At 38.6% G+C, this 20,916-nt stretch overlaps 1 protein-coding gene across 1 annotated transcript in view; it reads left to right on the top strand.

The window, feature by feature from the left end:
- Nucleotides 1-20,916, top strand: part of SGCD (sarcoglycan delta) — a 1,106,710-nt gene that overhangs the window by 637,262 nt on the left and 448,532 nt on the right. The window lies entirely within an intron of this gene.

Here is a 20,916-nt window from a genome sequence, read left to right as displayed (position 1 = left end):
TTTTTGCCCATTTGAAATTAAATTTATTTGGCAGCTTCTCTGGGTTTATTCTTCTCTGGTCTTCCTTGATGGCTCAGATGATAAAGAATATGCCTGCAATGCAGGAAACTCAGGTCCAATCCCTGGGTAGGGAGGATCCTCTTAAGAAAGAAACGGCAACCCAGTCCAGTATTCTTGCCTGGAGAATTCCATGGACAGAGGAGCCTGTTGGGCTACAGTCCATGGGGTCACAAAGAGTAAGGAAACAACTGAGTGACTTTCACTTTCTTTTCACTGGGTTTTGTTGATGATTCGGAGTGTTTATTTTTTACAATAAGCTCTATGTGGTATACCCTGAAGAACACTGTTATGTTCAATATTTGTCCAGAGGAAAAGAGAGGAGGCTTTTTTTATTCATGAGAGTTACGTATCTCCAACACAGTTTAAAAAAAAAAAAAAAAAAAAACATTAACTGGCAATGTCACTGTGCTAGTGATTTCATGGAACCAAAGATGAAAAGAAATGCCTTTAGTTCTTTGCCACAGATGAGTGGAAGAGAAACTTGGGTTCTGAAATAAACATGTCTTTAGCCCACTATTTTTTTTTTCTCAAATATGTTTCAGGTTGCCACCATCAGCTCCAGGAAATTTGTTTCATCCTTCACTTCTGTGTCATTCCCTGATTAACTTGGTTGAATCTAGAAGCTGGCCCCTTGGATCCCACTTTCTGATCTTAGAGCATTATTCCTTTACATGACATGTCCATTTATTTGTCCTGCAGAAAAAGCCCTGTAGACATTTTTTTTTCCTTTTTACTTTTTTGCCTGTCACTATGGCCTTCTAGCACAAGATGGGCACATTATTGATGTCCGGTAATTAGTTGATGAGATTGCACTGATTAAAACAAGGAGAGTTCTTGTTAGCTAACCTTATTCAGCGGTGGAATTTTTGAAATTGTGTTCTATGGAACATTAATCCTGTAAAATGCTCCATTTTAAAAAAGGCAGTGGTCATACAGGCTTAGGAAATGCTCTCTGTGTTAGTCCCCTCTTAGAGCTTCACAATACTTATTGGATGCAAAGCTCTGAAAAATCAAGCATCACAGATCTTATTTCACACCATGTAATTAGCTAGTTTTGGAAACCATTCTTAGGATCCTCTTTCTATTGCTTCATTCTTTTTTGCAATGAGAACAGTTTGGAAACCCTGCTCTCCTAGTCTTTTATCCTTTAAGTCACTTTAAGCTTTCCAGCATCAGGCCAAAAAAAAAGAAAAAAAATATGTTTTCTCTTTTTAGAAATTCATGCAGCTTAGTTTGTTTTATGCTGAGAAAGACTCTGAAAAGTTAAAGCTACCCCTGTTTTTCAGGTGTGGATACTAGAGTCGGAAAGAGTTTGTTTGTGCAAAGCTTGAGTAAGTGGCAAGGCCTGGGTTCCCAGATAAATAGATAGAGGTGGCTCTTTCTCTTCCACTACCTTGATACTTCCAGTTCTGTAACCTTGAACAAATCACTTCTTTGAACATAAATTTCCTCACTGATACACTTAGAAGGAGGTAATACTATACTACCACATAGCAAAATACAAGTGTAATATGTGTGCAAATGTATTTTATAAATTACAAAGTACTATTAAAATTACATTAGTCCATTACTCATATAAAATATTAAATCATAACACCACTCTACTTTAATTTCACATTCATTAATAGAAACAAGAAGCAGTTTAGCATAGCAGTTAGGAACACAGACTTCATCCTTATGCAAAACTGAGTTAATCCCTGGGATTGCCTCCACTGTGATTTGGGGCAGTCACTTAAATTCTCTGTACCTCAGTTTCTTTATTTATGAGATAGAAAATTCCAGCACCTAACTCATAAGGGTGTCCTAAAGGTTAAATTATACATTGAAAACACTTAGCACAGTACCTGGTGAATAGTTAACTCTTAAACAAAAATAATTGAAATTAATTTGTGCTAAGTTGCTTCAGGTGCGTCTGACCCTTTGCCATCCTTTGGACTGTAGCCCACCAGGCTCCTCTGCCATGGAATTCTCCAGGCAAGAATACTGGAGTGGGTTGCTGAACTCTTCTCCATGTGATTTTCCCAACCCAGGGATAGAACCCAAGTCTCTTACATGTCCTGCATTGGCAGGTGGGTTCTTTACCACTAGCACCACCTTGGAATCCCAGTTGAAATTATTACCATTTCCTTATGTATCTATTGTAATTGAACTAGCCCTGGAAGAAGATTTTCTAAGATCCTTTCCCCCATAGACACTGTCTAGGGAACTACTGTTTTATTCTTTCACTCCTTTCAAGCTTTATTTATTTACAAAGCTCTCTCAATGTCTCCTCTTTCCCAACCAGATTTGTTTTCATGTTTCTTTCTGTCCCCCTCATCTCTTCTAAGAAATGGGTGAGACCATTTGAAAGACTTAAATTTAAAAGAAAATTTTAACACAGAACATAATTTATACTTTATTGCTTATACCTTCTCTTCCTTTCTCTCTCACCTCTTCTCCAGAAGTCGGCTTCAACAGTCTCTAGTTTTAACAACAACAACAAAGTCATTTGCCAGTCCTAGAATATAAAAATAAAAATAGAGTAATAGGAAAACTAACCTGTTTTCATTTTAAGGACCAGTGAGTAATTACAGGCATAATTTATTAGTTTTGATTTGCCAAATGAGACTAAAAGCTCCACTGAAGGTAATAATCTGCAGTTGAATTTAGTGTTACTTGAATAATAAACATATCAAGTCAAGCCTAATCCACTTGTCAGTCATTTTAAGGTCTTTTAAAAGGAAGATTTTAGCTTTTACATGGAATATAATGATGACACAGAGACATAGGAATTGAAAGGGGAAAGGGCCTTAGAGTCAGAACTGGCTCTGTACTTTCTAGGAGCTATCTCCCTGAGCAATAATTCCTTGCCTTGAAATATTTAGACACTTCAGAGCTTGACAAACTATGCCCCCCCACCCCGGGCCATATCTAGCCTATTACCTATTTTAATGAGGCTCATGAGCTAAGAATGATTTTTATGTTTTTAAATAATTGAAAGCAAACAAAAAAAAAAGAAAAATACTTCACAAAGTACAAAAAGTGTATACAATTCACAAGTCCGTGTTCAGAAAATGTTTAATTGGAATGAGACACACCCATTCTATGTCTATGGCTACTCGCAGTTGTAATTACAGAGCTGAGAAACTGCAACAAGCTGTGCAATGTACAAAGCCTAAGATGTTCAGTGTCTGACTCTTTACAAAAAGAATAGGTATCAATCTGAGCTAATACTAACCGCACAGGGTTTCTGTGTGATAAGGAGAGATACTGTAATTCAAGCCCCTGGTGCACAGTGGACACAGTCGGTGTTGGCTGCTAGGATTATATGTAAAGTTACGTTAATGAAAAGATTCTAAGCATCTTCAGTTTTTGTTACAAAATGTAATATTGTTTAAGATCAAGTTTCCTGAAGTCCTTCAGAGTACCTCAGAATGGCTGTGAGCAATCAGATTTGAGGTAGCGAAGCTACTTGAGTCTTAAGGGTTGCTGGACGTTGGTATTTCAATGATGAGTACAGTTGGCTAATACCATTTTAGGATACTGGGAACACAGACTGTGAGGGTAGTAGCTATCTCCATTTAATAAGTCCCAAGAATAGTTTTTCTATTTCTAAATGCACACTTCATGTTCAAATGCATGTTTTCTCTGCTAATACAGCTCTTTATTGAATTTGTAAATGCTGTTCAATTTGGCATCTTTGAAAATGTACACAAGAAATCCAGCACAGCCCATGGCATTCTGATATTTTTCTATTAAATATTTAGGTGTCTAATCTAACATTGTCTTTTTGTACATCCTGAAAAGCTTAGTTAACATTTTCTGAAACTCTCCAGAAATTGCAGTTCAGTAATCATCGAGTTAGTGATGAGATGTCTCAAGTTTCCCATAATTAGTTACAACAAAGAATTTTTGAGAAAAAATCCATTTTAGTCAAAAATACATATTAAGCAAACAGAAGGCTAAGTCTTGTGGAAGATAATTATTTTTGAGGAGTTTATTTTGATTGAACTTCTAAGATGTAATATTCAAGGTATTAGTTAACATAGCAGTTTAAAAGTTTCTGTCTCCTGAAACAGTCTACAAAGACTAAGCCTGAGAGTAAGCTTTAAATGGAAATTACATTGGTCAGTAAGCACTTTAAGTATTTAAGCAGAGCACAGGTTAACATTTTTAAGATTAAATTTTATGAATCTAACTTATGAACTACATTATAAATATTATTTTGTTTTAAGTGCTTCAATTCACAAGTACTGTCTCAACCACTAGAATTTTCTGGCATGACTTTTGGTACTGCCTTTCTCACCTTCCTCCTTCCTTTATCCAGCAATGACTGTAGTATCTACTCTGCCCCAAGTGGTGGTGTGGCTCTGGCTACAATGAATGAACAGACAGACGCAATGCTTGTCCTCAAGGGCTGACAATCTAGATGAACATTCACAGGTTGAATGAGCAGTAATGATAAAAAACGGCAAGTCGTGTGACAAGAAACAATTCTAAGAATTTTGTGGAGCATGTAACAGAAGGCTTAAGATAGAGCTGGATCCAGAGGAAAATGGACAAAGAGAAGTCTTCATATAAGAAGGGACCTGTAAACTGTTTCCAGAATGTCATGCAGAAGGTATAAGATGGAGACCATCCAATGCCTTTTAATTCCTGTTAGGAATCTGTAAGAGAAATGGAAGCTTTAAATAGTTTATCTGAACACAGAGGCGAATACTGTCTAGAGAGTGTATTGTTGAGGGACTAAGAGGAGGCAGAGAGACAGAAAGTGATGGCCAAAACCCAGATGCGTGATATTGGAGTCCTGGATCCAGCTGGTATTAAAGGAAGATCTATAGAAGAATTGGTATTGAATATTCTTCCCCAAAGGCTCAGCGGGTAAAGAATCCCCTTGCAATGCAGGAGGCACAAGAAATATGAATTCAGTCCCTGGGTTGGGAAGATCCCCCAGAGGAGGAAATGGCAATCTACTCCAGTATTCTTGCCTGAAAAATCCTACGGACAGAGGAGCCTAGTGGGTTACAGTCCAAACAGTCCAAGAGTCAGACACAACCGAGTGACTGAACACACGCAGAAGAATAGGTATTGGATATTACTTTCTTGGGCTTCCCTGGTGGCTCTTTACCTAAAGAACCCGCCTGCAACATGGGAGACCTGGGTTTGAGACCTAGGTTTGGGACCTGGGTTCGATCCCTGGGTTGGTAAGATCCCCTGGAGAAGGGAAAGGCTACCCACTCCAGTGTTCTGACCTGGAGAATTCCATGACTATATAGAAGAGTCAGACACGACTGAGTGACTTTCACTTCACTTCTTCTATTACCTTATTTTTAAAAAATCTTTATCGGACTATAACTGCTTTACAATGTTGTGTTAGTTTCTGCTATACAACAAAGTGAATCAGCTATCAGTATACATATATCCCCTATTTTTAAGCCTTCCTCTCACCCTTCATCCCATCCCTCTAGAGCATCACAGCAACGAGCTGAGCTCCCTGTGCTATACAGCAGATTCCCACTAGCTACCTATTTTATACATTTACCTTCTTACTTAATGTAAACTAGAATGACACTGTTCTGTTACATATAGCTATAAAAATGAGCTTAAGAATATAAATGTATCCAGTATGTCATAATGAAATAGAATTGCAATAATTTAGTCACTAGGAAATTATTAATAGTGAAAATAATGGTAGGCTGGTTCACACTGGCAGTAGACTTTTGCTACCAAATAATGCAGATGTTCTCAATGTTTTTACATAGGATGACTAAAAAAAAAATAATCCTTTTTGTGCAGAATTGAGTAATGTCTGGTGATATTTGAGCAGTTACTACCTAAGAGTTTAGTAAGCACTCAGCAAATGTTAGCTACTGTTGTGTATGTTAAAACTACTTTTATTGAGATTGTTATGTTAACCCTTGTGCAGTCTTGTGAGATGGCTGCTGTTTCTCCCCTTTTATATACATACACTCAAGGATAAGAGACTTTAAGTATGCTTTCCTGGCTGAGAGGTAACAGCACCAGGATAATGATCTTAATCTGTCAAGTTGCAACACAGAGCAAAGACATGCTAACCCATGTAAATCACAAACATGATGGCAAGTTCAAAATTTTCCCCTCATTTAACTTTCCATACTTGAATGTAAAGAATACCTTCAAGTTCCTGCCTTAACACTAAAAGGCTACAATTTCAAAATCAAGTAAAGTACTCACGTGAAGTCTTGAAATACAGTGAACTCCAAAAATATCTCCAGAATCCCCAATACATTTATTCAATGTAGAGATGTTTTATATTTTGACTCAGGCTCCTAAAAAGTGGAGATTTTATTGATATTGATTATTTTACTATAAGCTTGAGTTTGACTTCACCCTTTACATTGAACTTCAGTGCTGCTGGAGCTCATATAGTAATAGAATCTCAGTTTCTTTAAAATAAAATATTGATGTGAAATAATATCTTATTGAGAGAGGATTAAATGAAGTAGCTTAGCTCACACGATCTCTTATAAATGTGTTAAATGGAGTGGTAAAAGGACTGACCCATTCTTCTAGATATAAACCCTTGCTAATGTATTATTCTGCACCCCAGGTCTGGAAATTTATAGGTGTCATTGTGATTATTCATGGGCAAGTTTCCTTCCCTAGAGTCTTTCATCATGTCAGTCTACAAAAGCGATTATATCAGCTCAGCAAGAGAGGTTTAATATCTCAATGGCAGACTCACACTAACTAACCTCAAGAGATCCATGTCTACATTAGAGACATAAGTTTTTTGGGTTTTTGTTTTTTAATTTAGAGTGACAAAAAAGTATTGGGTGGATAGAGGTAGCTGCATCTACTCTCTCTTTAGGAAGATCTACATACCAAAGAAGGAACCTAATGATCAAACTGCCAACATCTGCTGGATCACAGGAAAAGCAAAAGAATTCCAGATAAACATCTACTTCTGCTTCACTGACTAAGCTAAAGCCTTTGACTGTGTGGATCTCAACAAACTGTGGAACATTCTTAAAGAGATCGAATACTAGACCACCTTACCTGCCTCCTGAGAAACCTGTATGCAGGTCATGAAGCAGCAGTTAGAACTGGACATAGAACAATGGAGTAGTTTAAAATTAGGAAAGGAATATATTAAGGATATATGTTGTCCCTGCTTATTTAACTTATATGCAGAGTACATCATGCAGAATGCTGAGCTGGATAAAGCACAAGCTGGAATCAAGATTTCCGGGAGAAATATCAATAACCTCAGATATGCAGATGACACCACCCTTATGGCAGAAAGCAAAGAGGAACTAAAGAGACTTGATGGAGGTCCAAGAGGAGAGTGAAAAAACTGGCTTAAAACTCAACATTTAGAAAACTGAGATCATGCCATCACTTCATGGCAAATAGATGGGGAAACAGTGGAAACAATGACAGACTTTTTATTTTCTTGTGCTCCAATATCACTATAGACGGTGGCTGCAGACATGAAAGTAAAAGGTGCTTGCTCCTTGGAAGAAAAGCTATGATAAACCTAAACAACACATTAAAAAGCAGAGGCATTACTTTGCTGAAAAGATCCATATAGTCAAATCTGTGGTTTTTCCAATAGTAATGTATGGATGTGAGAGTTGGACCATAAAGAAAACTGAGCACCAAAGAATGATACTTTTTAACTTTGGTTTTTTTTTTTTTTTTTTTTTTTTTGAGAGTCCCTTGGACTGCAAGGAGATTTAACCAGTCAATCCAAAAGGAACTCAGTCCTGAATATTCATTGGAAGAACTGATGTTGAAGCTGAAACTCCAATACTCTGGGCACCTGATGCGGAGAGCTGACTCATTAGAAAAGACCCTGATGCTGGGAAAAATTAAAGGCAGGAGGAGAAGGGGATGGCAGAGGATGAGATTGTTGGATGGTATCACTGACTCAATGGGCTTAAGTTTGACCAAACTCTGGGATATCGTGAAGGACAGGGAACTCTGATATGCTGCAGTCCATGGGGTCACAAAGAGAGACGACTGAGAGACTGAACAACAGTATTAACAGCAGATGAGAAAGGTGGGGCTTCCCAGGTGGCACCAGTGGTAAAGAACCTGCCTGCCAGTGTAGGGAGAAAGCATGGTACCCCACTCCAGTATTCTTGCCTGGAGAATCCTATGGACAGAGGAGCCTGCCAGGCTATAGTCCGTAGGGTTGGATAGAGTCAGGCATGACTGAAGTGACTTAGCGTGTACACATGCCAACGCAGGAGACATAAGGGACTTGGGTTCCGTTCCCGGTTTGGGGCAATCACCTGGAGGAGAGCATGGCAACCCACTCCAGTATTCTTGCCTGAAGAATGCCATGGACAGAGGAACCTGGCAGGCTACTATCCATAGCATCGCAAATAGTTGGACAGGACTGAAGCAGCTTAGCACACAAGCAATGAAAAAGATAACGTACTTAAAATCCAAACAAAAAGTTTGATAAAAAGAATTTAAGAGAATCAAGCTAAGTCAGCCCAACTGTCCTGTCAGTGATACCATAGATACTCAAAGTTTTCCCAGTGAAGGGCATAAATGCCTTGAGAGTAATGAACCCCATCTGTTGTATCTACTGTATCTCTCTCTGTTCCTTGCATGGAACAGCTGCTTAAGTGGAGTCCAAGGTTAAAACTCCCTCTTGCAATGCCTGAGTGAATTTTGCCCACTTTTTCCCTTTCTGTGATTTTCATCTTTTGCATCAATGGAAGACGTTTTAGATGTTCCATTCTTTCTATTAGATGTGCCAACATATTTTAGTTAGAATTGAATATACGTGTCAGGTAATCAATCTGTCTTTTTTTGCTGACTTTTGCATTTCTGTACTCATCCATTTAATAGTTATGATTCTCCCTGCTTCCTGATTTGGGGAGTGAGCAGTAAAGGATGTTGCTACAGCCACTAAGTACGTTTTATATGAAGTCTATTTCTATGAACAACAATCCATATTCTGCTTTAGGATAGGATAATAATGTAGTTCCGCCAGCTCAGGCAGAGTCTGTTAGTTCTAACAGTTTCCGCTAATTACAGGAGAATGAGGATCAGGATATTAAAAGACTCTTGAAGCTGATCAAGATGGAAACATTGGGGAAAATTGCTTTGCCACTGAACCCTGTGATCCACTGAAATTACTGAGGTGCTCTACTCCCATCCATTCCAGCAGATAGTCAATAAGTTCTTGCTCTGTTAAGGGCAGGGTTAAAGTTTAACTTAGAATGGTAGTATTTTGTTTTGGGACCTATGTTTTAATTTTGTAATAGCTTTATCTATTTCCATTTAGCTTTTACTAACATGTACACAGGTTCTAAAAAAGGACCTCCTGATTGCTTAAGAGAATAAGGCGAGAAGTAGATAACCAGACAATGCATCGTGGAACAATAGTTGCATTTCAGAAAGTGATTTCCAGCAGAAATCACCCAAGTCAGTGAAGAAATGATACAATGAGTCATATCCTGAAATTTTTAGAGTATTGTAAATGCAATCGATCTTAATATACTGATTTTTGTATACTGCAGTTTAACTGAATTTTTGGTAAACTCTTTAGAGTTTTCTGTATATAGAATCACACTACCTGTATTCAGAAACTATTTAACATCTTTCTTTCCAATCTGTATGCTTTTTGGTTGTCTTTCTTGCTTGATTGCTCTGACTAGGACTTCCAGTGATACGTTGAAGTGGAGTGAGCATCTATGACTTATGCCCGATCTAGCTTTTCACTGTTGAGTGTGATGCTTCCTGAAGATTTGTCTTATATGGTCTTTATTAAGTGGAGGTAGGTCCTTTACATCCCTTCTCCTCTACCTAGTTTGTTGGGAGTTTTGATCACAAAAACATGTTAAATTTTCATCAGATGCTTTTTTCCTGTATGTGTTGAGATTCTTACATGCTTTTTGCCCTTCTTTATGTGAAAGTGGTGCATAACTTTCATTTATTTGCATATGTGAAAGTATTGCATCCCAGAGATGAATTCTTCTTGATCCTGATGTATGATCCTTTTGATGTGCTCTTAAAATCAGTTTGCTAGTGTTTTGTTGAGAATTTTCACATCTGTGTTTTTCAGTGATGCGTGTGTGTGTGCTAAGTTCTTTTTTTTTTTATTTTTAAACTTTACATAATTGTATTAGTTTTGCCAAATATCAAAATGAATCCATCACAGGTATACATGTGCTCCCCATCCTGAGCCCTCCTCCCTCCTCCCTCCCCATACCATCCCTCTGGGTCGTCCCAGTGCACTAGCCCCAAGCATCCAGTATCGTGCATTGAACCTGGACTGGCATCTCGTTTTATACATGATATTTTACATGTTTCAATGCCATTCTCCCAAATCTTGAGTCGTGCCTGACTCTTTGCAACCCTATGGAGTATAGCCCTTTGGATCCTTTGTCCATGGAATTCTCTGGCAAGAATACGGGAGTGGGTTGCCATGTCCTCCTCCAGGGGATCTTCCCAACCTAGGGGTCAAAACTGTGTCTCTTATGTCTACTGCATTGGCAGGTGGGTTCTTTTACCACTAGCGCCATCTGGGAAGCCATTGTCAGGGATATTGGGCTGTAATTTTCCTGTAGTGTCCTTATTTGTTTTTGATATGCTAGCTTTGTAAAATGCATTTGGAATTGTTTCCTCCTCTTCAATTGTTTGGAAAGGACTGACATTTATTCTTCTCTGACTGCTTGGTAGAATTCACTCCTGAAGTCATCTGGTCCTGGACTTTCCTTTGTTCAAGGTTTTTGATTTCTTGCTTCAGTCTTCTTACTAGTAATTATTTTGTTCAAATTTTCTTTCTTCATGATTCAGTCTTTGTAGATTGTATCTTTCCAGGAATTATTTATCTCTTCTAGGCTGTCAAATTTTTTGGCATATAATTATTCATAGTAGTCTCCTTTGATCCTTTGCATATCTGTGGTATAAGTTGTATCCTCTTTGGTTTATAATTTTATTTATTTGTGTCTCTTTTTTTTCCTTTGTTAGTGTAGCAATGCATTTGTCAATTGTGTTTATCATAAACAGAAACTCTGAATTTGTTGTTCTTTTCTGGGTTTTTTTGCTCTCTCTTTCCTTTATTTCTTTTCTGATCATTATTATTTACCTTCTTCTATTAACTTTAGGCTTAGTTTGTTCTTTTTCTAGTAACTTGGGTATAAAGTTAGGTTGTTTACTTCAGATTTTTTTCCCTTTATCACTGTAAATTTTCCTCTTAGAACTGCCTTGCCACATTCCATAAGTTTCAGTGTGTTGTTTCATTGTTGTTTATCTTAAAGTGCTTTTTGATTTCCCTTTTGTTTCCTTTTTTGACCCATTGGTTGTTAAAGAATATTAGTGAATTTTTCAGCTTTTTTCCTATTATTGATTTTTAGTTTCATAACATTGTGCTCAGAAAAAAAAAAAAAAATCCTTTGTATGATTTCAGTGTTCTTAAATTTGCTAAGACTTGTTTTGTGGCCCAATATCTGACTTACCCTGACACTGTGCTGTGTACACATGAGAAATATATGTATTCCGATACTCTTGTATGGAATGTTCTCGATATGTCTGTTAGGGTCATTTGGTCTGTAATGTTTTTCAAAACTGTTTTCTTTTTTTTTTTTTTGCTGAATTTTTTTTTTTTTTGGTCTGGGGTATTTAGTCATTGTTGAAAGTGGGTTATTGAAGCCCCCTAGTATTATAGTGCTGCCTATTTCTCGTTTGAGTTGTGTTAATAACAGCTCTATATATTTACATATTCCAATGATGAGTATAGATACTTACAACTGTTATATCCTATTGATGAACAGTCCTGTTTATCATTATGCAATGACCTTTTTGTCTCCTGTCATGGATTTTGACTGAAAGTCCATTTTGTCTGATATGAGTATAGTTGCTTCAGCTGTCTTTTGATTACCATTTGCATCGACTATCTTTTGGAAGGAATGATGCTAAAGCTGAAACTCCAGTACTTTGGCCACTCATGCAAAGAGTTGACTCATTAGAAAAGACTCTGATGCTGGGAGGGTTTGGGGGCAGGAGGAGAAGGCGACGACAGAGGATGAGATGGCTGGATGGCATCACTGACTCGATGGACGTGAGTCTGAGTGAACTCTGGGAGTTGGTGATGGACAGGGAGGCCTGGCGTGCTGCGATTCATGGGGTCGCAAAGAGTCGGACACGACTGAGCGACTGATCTGATCTGATCTGATCTGATCTTTTCACATCCTTTCATTTTCAGCCTGGAGTCCTTCATATTTTTCATTTTGTTGTTATCGTGAAGGTTACATAAAACATCTTACAATTGCACAACTCTATTTTAAGCTGATAACTACTTAACTTTAATTGCACACAAAATCACTCTACACATTTACTTTTCTCTTCCCCAATTCATTGTTTTTATGTCATACTTTACGTTTTCAATATTGTTTATCCATTAACAAATTATTGTAGTTGTAGTTTTTAATGTATTTGTATTTTAACTTTGAAACCATAGTTAAAAGTATTTATGTACCACCATTTCAGTATTAAAGTATTCTGAATTTGACTGTATATTTATCTTTACCAGTAATTTTTATACTTTTTTTAAAAATTTTATTTTTAAACTTTACATAATTGTATTAGTTTTGCCAAATATCAAAATGAATCCACCACAGACTCGATGTGTTCCCCATCCTGATCCCTCCTCCCTCCCCATACCATCCCTCTGGGTCGTCCCAGTGCCCTAGCCCCACGCATCCAGTATCGTGCATCAAACCTGGACTGGCATCTCGTTTCATACATGATATTTTACATGTTTCAATGCCATTCTCCCAAATCTTCCCACCCTCTCCCTCTCCCACAGAGTCCATAAGACTGTTCTATACATCAGTGTCTCTTTTGCTGTCTCGTACACAGGGTTATTGTTACCATCTTTCTAAATTCCATATATATGCGTTAGTATACTGTATTGGTGTTTTTCTTTCTGGCTTACTTCACTCTGTATAATGGGCTCCAGTTTCATCCACCTCATTAGAACTGATTCAAATGTATTCTTTTTAATGGCTGAGTAATACTCCATTGTGTATATGTACCACAGCTTTCTTATCCATTCATCTGCTGATGGACATCTAGGTTGCTTCCATGTCCTGGCTATTCTAAACAGTGCTGCTATGAACATTGGGGTACACGTGTCTCTTTCCCTTCTGGTTTTCTCAGTGTGTATGCCCAGCAGTGGAATTGCTGGATCATAAGGCAGTTCTTTTAATTTTTAATATTAAGTAGGCTTCTTTCATTTCAACTAGAAACCTCCAATATTTCTTATAAGGCAGGTTCATTGGTGATAAACTTCCTCAGCTTCTGTTTGGTTGGCAATGATGAAATATTTCTTATTAACAGCACTGTTCATTATTAATAAAATGCTAAATGTTTACTAAGCAACTATTATATGCCATACACCATGTGGCTCAGATGATAAAGAATCCACCTGCAATGCGGGAGACCTGGGTTTGATTCCTGGGTTGGGAAGATCCCCTGGAGAAGGGAAAGGCCACCCACTCCAGTATTCTGGCCTAGAGAATTCCATGGATTGTATAATCCATAGGGTTGCAAAGAGTTGGACATGGCTGAGTGAGTTTCACTCACTCATGGTACTGGTGGATTTGCTCAATTATGTCTCTCTCACATACCTGAATGAACTCCTTTTAAAGAGGAAATGACTTGAAATATATTTTCTTTCCTTGGCAGTTTTTGGTGTTTTTTGTGGTTTTTTTTTTTTTTTTTGGTGTACATGTGCTGGTTTGGGGGGTTGAATTTTGAGGCTTGGCCTTTGCTTTGTAGCAGAAATAGTCATTCAGAAGCTTATAATTAGTTTGGGATGCCTGAATCTAGTGTTATGTTTTGTATCGTTGAGCGCTGATGTGACTGTAAAAATAAAGATGAGTGATGCTCTCATTTTTTCAAGTACAGGTTTTATTTATTTCTGCGTAGCATTAAATGCCTATCATGGCATCAGGCCCATTTTTATTGATCCATAAATTTTATTTTCAAATAAAAATGTGATATTTCAAGAGTTTTACTTTCAGCAAGCTGTAATACAATGAGAAATTGTGGACCAAAATAAAATTTGAAAGACTTGATCAATGTTTTGTGCTTAAAATGAAAGAATGAATGGAACCATCTATACCGGTATTTGCTTTTCACTGTATAATTAACTTCTTTAGAAAATATTTATTTTAATGTGTTTCGTTACTCATCACATTAAACTACCAAATGTGTCAATTCCTCTTCAGAGTAATGATTAGCTTGAGAATCCTTCGTTGTGTACCATACATTTGAATTTCCAAAACAGAAAATGACTTCAGCTTAGACATTATCTCTTGCCAGTGGAGATATTCTGAACACTGTGGGTCACTGATTTGTCTCCGAGCCAAACTTTCTGGTCCAGATTCCCTCCATGAAAAAAAAGTCTCTTCAAAGTCAACCAGATAATTTTGCCCTTGACCATTGAAAAGCAGGATTGCATTTGCTCTGCCTGTTTTGAAGAGCCAAAGCAGAGTGAGTATCATTTCCCATTAGGTATTATCTGTGAAGTGAACCCGTAAATGAAAGGCTGGCATAATGTTACTGTTCTAATTGTCTGCCATTAGTTTAACTCTAATTCAGCTGCTTTGGGCTTGTACCTAGAAAATACTTTTTCTGTCCTTTGGTTAAAATATTGCCTCTTGATATTTCTTAAAGAAGCTTCCCTTGGCAAGATTATGAATATGTCTTAGTGCCATATCATTATAGTTCACACCAGACTTTTGTTTGACTGCTGTGAAAGTGGAAGTGGTAGCTGTTCAGTCATGTCTGCTGCTGCTAAGTCGCTTCAGTCGTGTCCGACTCTGTGCGACCCCATAGACAGCAGCCCACCAGGCTCCCCTGTCCCTGGGATTCTCCAGGCAAGAACACTGGAGTGGGTTGCTATTTCCTCCTCCAATGCATGAAAGTGAAAAGTCAAAGTGAAGTCGCTCAGTCGTGTCTGACTCCTAGCGACCTCGCGGACTGCAGCCTACCAGGCTCCTCAGTCCATGGGATTTTCCAGGCAAGAGTACTGGAGTGGGGTGCCATTGTGGACTGTAGCCCTCCAGGCTCTTCTGTCCATGGAATTCTTCAGAAAGGAATACTGGAGTGATCAGCCATTCCCTTCAGGGGAGCTTCCTGACTTTCCCAACTAGCCTACTTTTTCATATGTTGGCGATGGAGCTGATTCCTTCCCTTTAGTTGCCAGGGTTGTCACATGAGCCGAATATGGACCACACAGAGTCTCATGTGCTGTCCTGTGCTTAGTCACTCAGTTGTGTCCCACTCTTTGCGACCAAATGGACTGTAGCCCACCCTCCTCTGTCCATGGGGGTGCTCCAGGCAAGAATACAGGAGTGGATTGTGATGCCGTCCTCCAGGGGATCTTCCCAACCCAGGGATTGAACCCAGGTCTCATACCCCTGGTCATAGGGGTTTGTTCAGGGATAACCTTGTGGCTCAACCTGGCATACCTAACATCCTTTCTGAAAAATATCTTTTATTTGCCCTGTGACGATGAGCTTGGGACCACCTGTGGACATCTTACTGCCCAGTGGAGCAAGCAAAACTGAGAATGAAGTCCAGACAAGAAGATAGAGCCTTGGTTATATTTTAACTGCTACATTCCATCCCAGCTTAGAATCCACTTGGTTAGAGTAGTATGATTTAGGAACCTCAGCTTTTTTCATAAGGCTGATTTGACTGCTGTAACCAAAAGGGTCTTGGCCAATGCCTCCCTTCTCACTTGTGCCTTAAGTACTTTGTGCCTCTATATGACTTCATCTCCACTCAGCCTGCCTCTCAAGTAACTGGCACAGCAGATCCTCTACTCAATAATCATAAGCATGCTACTGTAACAGAGAAGACCAAACCTGACTGCATATTGTATATATTCATTTAGCTGTAACTCTTGTGCTCTGTTGGAGAAGGTAATGGCAACCCACTCTAGTATTCTTGCCTGGAGAATCCCATGTTCAGAGGAACCTGGTGGGCTACAGGCTGTGGGGTCTCACAGAGTCGGACATGACTGAGTGACTTGGCACTTGTGCTCTGTTGCCTGTGCTTAGTCATGCTGGCTTTGTGCCTTTGTAGAAGAATGTTGCCTAAAGCCTGTAATACACAGAAGAGCCCATTTTCGAGGCTCTGACCTTTAAAGGTACACATACAAAATTTCCTGCACCATACAGCAAATTTGTACTGGCTGTCTAATTTTTCATATGGGAATGTATGTGTTTCCATGCTGCGCTCTCAATTCCTCCCACCCTCTCCTTCCCCTGCTGTGTGTGCAAGCCTGTTCTCTCTGTCTGCATCTCCACTGCTGCCCTGCAGATAGGCTCATTGGTGCCATCTTTCTATTTTTCCATTACAGTAGAGACAGAAAGTTGTAGGACAGGGCATAACCTTTGTCTTGTAGGAGGTTTGGAGGAATAATGTTACCAGACCTAAGAGGACAGCAGCAAACACAAGGGATTCTGCCACCAAAAAGTTTGCAACATCCAGCCATACCCCCTTCCTTTTTAATGTCAAAGAAGTTTGAATTCTACATCCACCCCACCCCCCCCTGCTCCGGAGTACATTCTATTTCTTTTTTAAAATTATTTTTAATTGGAGGATAATTGCTTTACAGTGTTGTGTTGGGTTCTGCCATATATCAACATGAATCAGCCAGAGGTATATGTTATGTCCCTTCCTCTTGAAACCTCCCTCCCTCCCACCCATCCCACCCCTCTAAGTTGTCACAGAGGACCGGTTTTGAGTTTCTTGCACCATACAGCAAATTTGTACTGGCTGTCTAATTTTTCATATGGGAATGTATGTGTTTCCATGCTGGGTTCTCAATTCCTCCCACCCTCTCCTTCCCCTGCTGTGTGTGCAAGCCTGTTCTCTCTCTGTCTGCATCTCCACTGCTGCCCTGCAGATAGGCTCATCGGTGCCATCTTTCTATATCCTGTACACAATACTCGCTTCTCTCTTTCTGGCTTACTTCACTCTGTATAATTGGTTTTAGGTTCATCTATCTTATTAGAACTGAGTCAAATGTGTTCCTTTTTATGGCTGAGTAATATTCCATTTTGTATGTGTATCGCAACTTTCTTGGTAAGATGGTTTTCTGGGACACTAGTCCACCATCTTCTTGGTATGCTGGCTTTCTGAATAAAGTCAGTGTTCATTTCCCTAATACTTCATCTCTTCCTTTATTGGCCCATAATTTAGCAAGCAGTACAAACTTGGGCTTAGTAACAGTACCTGTACCTGAGGCCTTAAGGGCTTTGTCAGGCACTTGACTTGATAATTTCTCAGTCTTTTAACTAAACATGTGGATGGTTTATTAGTTTTCAAAAATATTTACACCTTATAGAAAAACTCAGTATTCTGAGTATGATATAATATAATAATTTAACATGTCAGAAGAATTAAATGAAGTTTGAAAATTTGAGATTAAAAAAACAATGAAGTTAGATGCATATTCCTGACTTGGATTAAAAAACTGCATTCACTTACTTGAAAATATCTATTGTATACTTCCTAAAAGCTTTGCAGTATGCACAGAACTAGGATACAGTAGGGAGAAAGCAAGGCTAATTTCAGGCCTGAAGGAGAATATTTAGTTTTTAGCAGGAAAGATTAACATGATTCAAACAAAAATACAAATAAATACATAATCACATCTATGTGTGCAAGTTTGGGGATGTATATAACAGGGGATTTTTAGTTCTGGGGTTCAGATACCTGAATCCTAGAGAAAGTGATAACAGAATATGAGTTTAAAGATTGAATTAGTAGTTAAGTAGAAGAAAACATAAGAGTGGAGCTGTATTTTCAGGAGAGAGTAGCTTTTTTTTTTTTTTTTTTTTTTTTTAAGATTTTCAAGTAAAAAGATATGTGATTTCTTTGAAGCACTGGAAGAAGAGGGAGACTGACAGCAGATGAGACTGAAGATGTAGACAAGGGACCAGATCAAGCCAGGCCTTTCAAGTCTTAGTGATGGGGGCCATTTTTCCCTTTCAAGCCATCTAAGAATCTGAGCACACAGAGCGACACGATTAGGCTTATGATGGAAAAGTTAGGCTATCACTGTAACTTAGTGATTCTTAGTTCTGGCTCATACTAAAGTCATTTTCATTTTGGCCAAATCGTTTTGTGGGTGGTGTGGAGCTCAAAACAAAATACTATTACCTGGTCCCTATCCCATTCCCACAGAATCAAAATCTATTTGATTTGGGGCTCCTAGCTCTAGTTATTTTAAAAGCTCCCTTCAGGTGATGTTTGGGATCTTTATTCAGTTGTCAGCAACGTATCAAACAAAGCACATTTCCGTTAAATAATTAAGAGGGCATGTTAAACAATTGCCACATATGAGTTTGACAGAATGTGACCATTTGCTGGTCTGATAATTCAAGTTTTGGATATTTTTCTTAACATTAGAAGAAGTAAGTAACGTTTTAGAAGTTTCCAGCTAGTAGTAATGAATGGTGTTTCAGTGAGTTATCCCTCTTCAAATAGACAAGTTGAAAGGAGCCAGGTAGTTAGTCTGTGGAGAGACATTGCATGTCTCAAAGCAGCATCCTTTTGATTAAATCATCATTAACTGCCTGTGTATAAAGTCTGACCTTGATTTTTCCAGTTGTTTTATGATTTTTGCTTTTGTTTTGCCATTGTTTTATTTTATTTTTTAACATGTTTTTTCTTTATTTATTTATTTTTTAAATTTTAAATTTTATTTTTAAACTTTACATTATTGTATTGGTTCTGCCATATATCGAAATGAATCCGCCACAAGCATACACGTGTTCCCCATCCTGAACCCTTCTCCCTCCTCCCTCCCCATACCATCCCTCTGGGTCGTCCCAGTGCACCAGTCCCAAGCATCCAGTATCGTGCATCGAACCTGAACTGGTGACTCGTTTCATATATGATATTATACATATTTCAATGCCATTCTCCCAAATCATCTCACCCTCTCCCTCTCCCACAGAGTCTAAAAGACTGTTCTATGCACCAGTATCTCTTTTGCTGTCTCGTATACAGGGTTATCGTTACCATCTTTCTAAATTCTGTATATATGCGTTAGTATACTGTATTGGTGTTTTTCTTTCTGGCTTACTTCACTCTGTATAATAGGCTCCAGTTGCATCCACCTCATTAGAACTGATTCAAATGTATTCTTTTTAATGGCTGAGTAATACTCCATTGTGTATATGTACCACTGCTTTCTTATCCATTCATCTGCTGATGGACATCTAGGTTGCTTCCATGTCCTGGCTATTATAAACAGTGCTGCGATGAACATTGGGGTACACGTGTCTCTTTCCCTTCTGGTTTCCTCAGTGTGTATGCCCAGCAGTGGGATTGCTGGATCATAAGGCAGTTCTATTTCCAGTTTTTTAAGGAATCTCCGCACTGTTCTCCATAGTGGCTGTCCTAGTTTGCATTCCCACCAGCAGTGTAAGAGGGTTCCCTTTTCTCCACACCCTCTCCAGCATTTATTGCTTGTAGACTTTTGGATCGCAGCCATTCTGACTGGCGTGAAATGGTACCTCATAGTGGTTTTGATTTGCATTTCTCTGATAATGAGTGATGTTGAGCATCTTTTCATGTGTTTGTTAGCCATCTGTATGTCTTCTTTGGAAAATTAAGAACTACCCTACCTCTTTTTTTCCCCGAAAGAAGTTGGGCACCTCAACATGATTAATAAGTTCATGAACCACTTGCTATGATTTCTTTCGAAACAAAGGCTCTAGAACCCCAGACAGAAATCTGATACTTTAGAATTTGTCGTCACCATTTCCTCAGTAGGATTTCTTCCTTGACTTAGGGGATTTTATTTTGTAGTTGTTGCTGTTAATTTAGAGCATTGCCCATTGCCAAACATGGGGATTGCAATTGTTAATGGTCTTCTATTTTTAGAATGGTAATCTTGAGCTCTTAAGGTTCAGAGAGAAGGTCCAGTTCTGTGCAAATAGCACTTTGTTCAGCATCATATAACTGACTGCAAATTTGGTTTCACTGTTTACCTTGCCTGTGAGTTAATCTTGAGGAAATACTTCAGTGTTATGTGTAGAGAATAAATGAAGCGTAGTCATGTGGTTGGCTAATGTTCCAATACAGCATTAGGACGCTTGTCTATGCTTAAGGTGGTAGACCCCTATTATGTAAAGGTAGTTGGCAGAAAAGTTAATTAGCCAATAAAATAGTTGATTCTAGGAACTCAAACTAAATGTGAGAGTACAATTTTGCTTTTCAGTGAGAGAAAGAGTCTGGTTTTTGCTCAATTCAATAAAAGGAAAAGTAAACCAAAATGTATTTATATGCACTCTGATAGACAGTTTGCATGAATTATCTCATCAAATTCTAATAATTCTGTGAGGTAGAGTCTGTTGTTATCTCCGTTTTACAGATGAGAAAACTGAGGCCCAGAAAAGTCAAGCAAACTAATCAGGATTCACAGCCTTAAGAGACAGAGCTAAGATTAGATCCAGGCCATCAGATTATAAGCCTTCTCTTGTGAAGGTTAGATGATCCTGCCTTTCCCAAATGATGCTGGAATAGAGATAACACATGGAAAATTCACCCAAATCTACTTTCTGGCCTCAGTTATAACATTAAGAGTCTTTTGCACCTCTGGACAAGTCATTTCATCATGTGGACCTCCATCTCCCTTTGCAAAATGAAGGGTTGGTAGAATTTGTATTGGATTGTCTCTGGGGTTCCCTTCTCCTCTGAAGTTCTCTGATTCTATAATTGTGTCCTGACCTTAGAGGTACACATGCTCCTTCCCCTCCCCACCCTCCACAGACACTGCTTCCCAAGGCAAAAGTCGAATCCTCCTGAAGGAACCCATTGCAGTTTAATATTAAACCCCAGATC

Source organism: Bos indicus x Bos taurus, chromosome 7 (genome assembly GCF_003369695.1).
Source record: "Bos indicus x Bos taurus breed Angus x Brahman F1 hybrid chromosome 7, Bos_hybrid_MaternalHap_v2.0, whole genome shotgun sequence".
NCBI lineage: Eukaryota > Metazoa > Chordata > Mammalia > Artiodactyla > Bovidae > Bos > Bos indicus x Bos taurus.
Note: the sequence above shows the minus strand (reverse complement) of the source record. Positions and strands in the feature narration are given on the sequence as shown.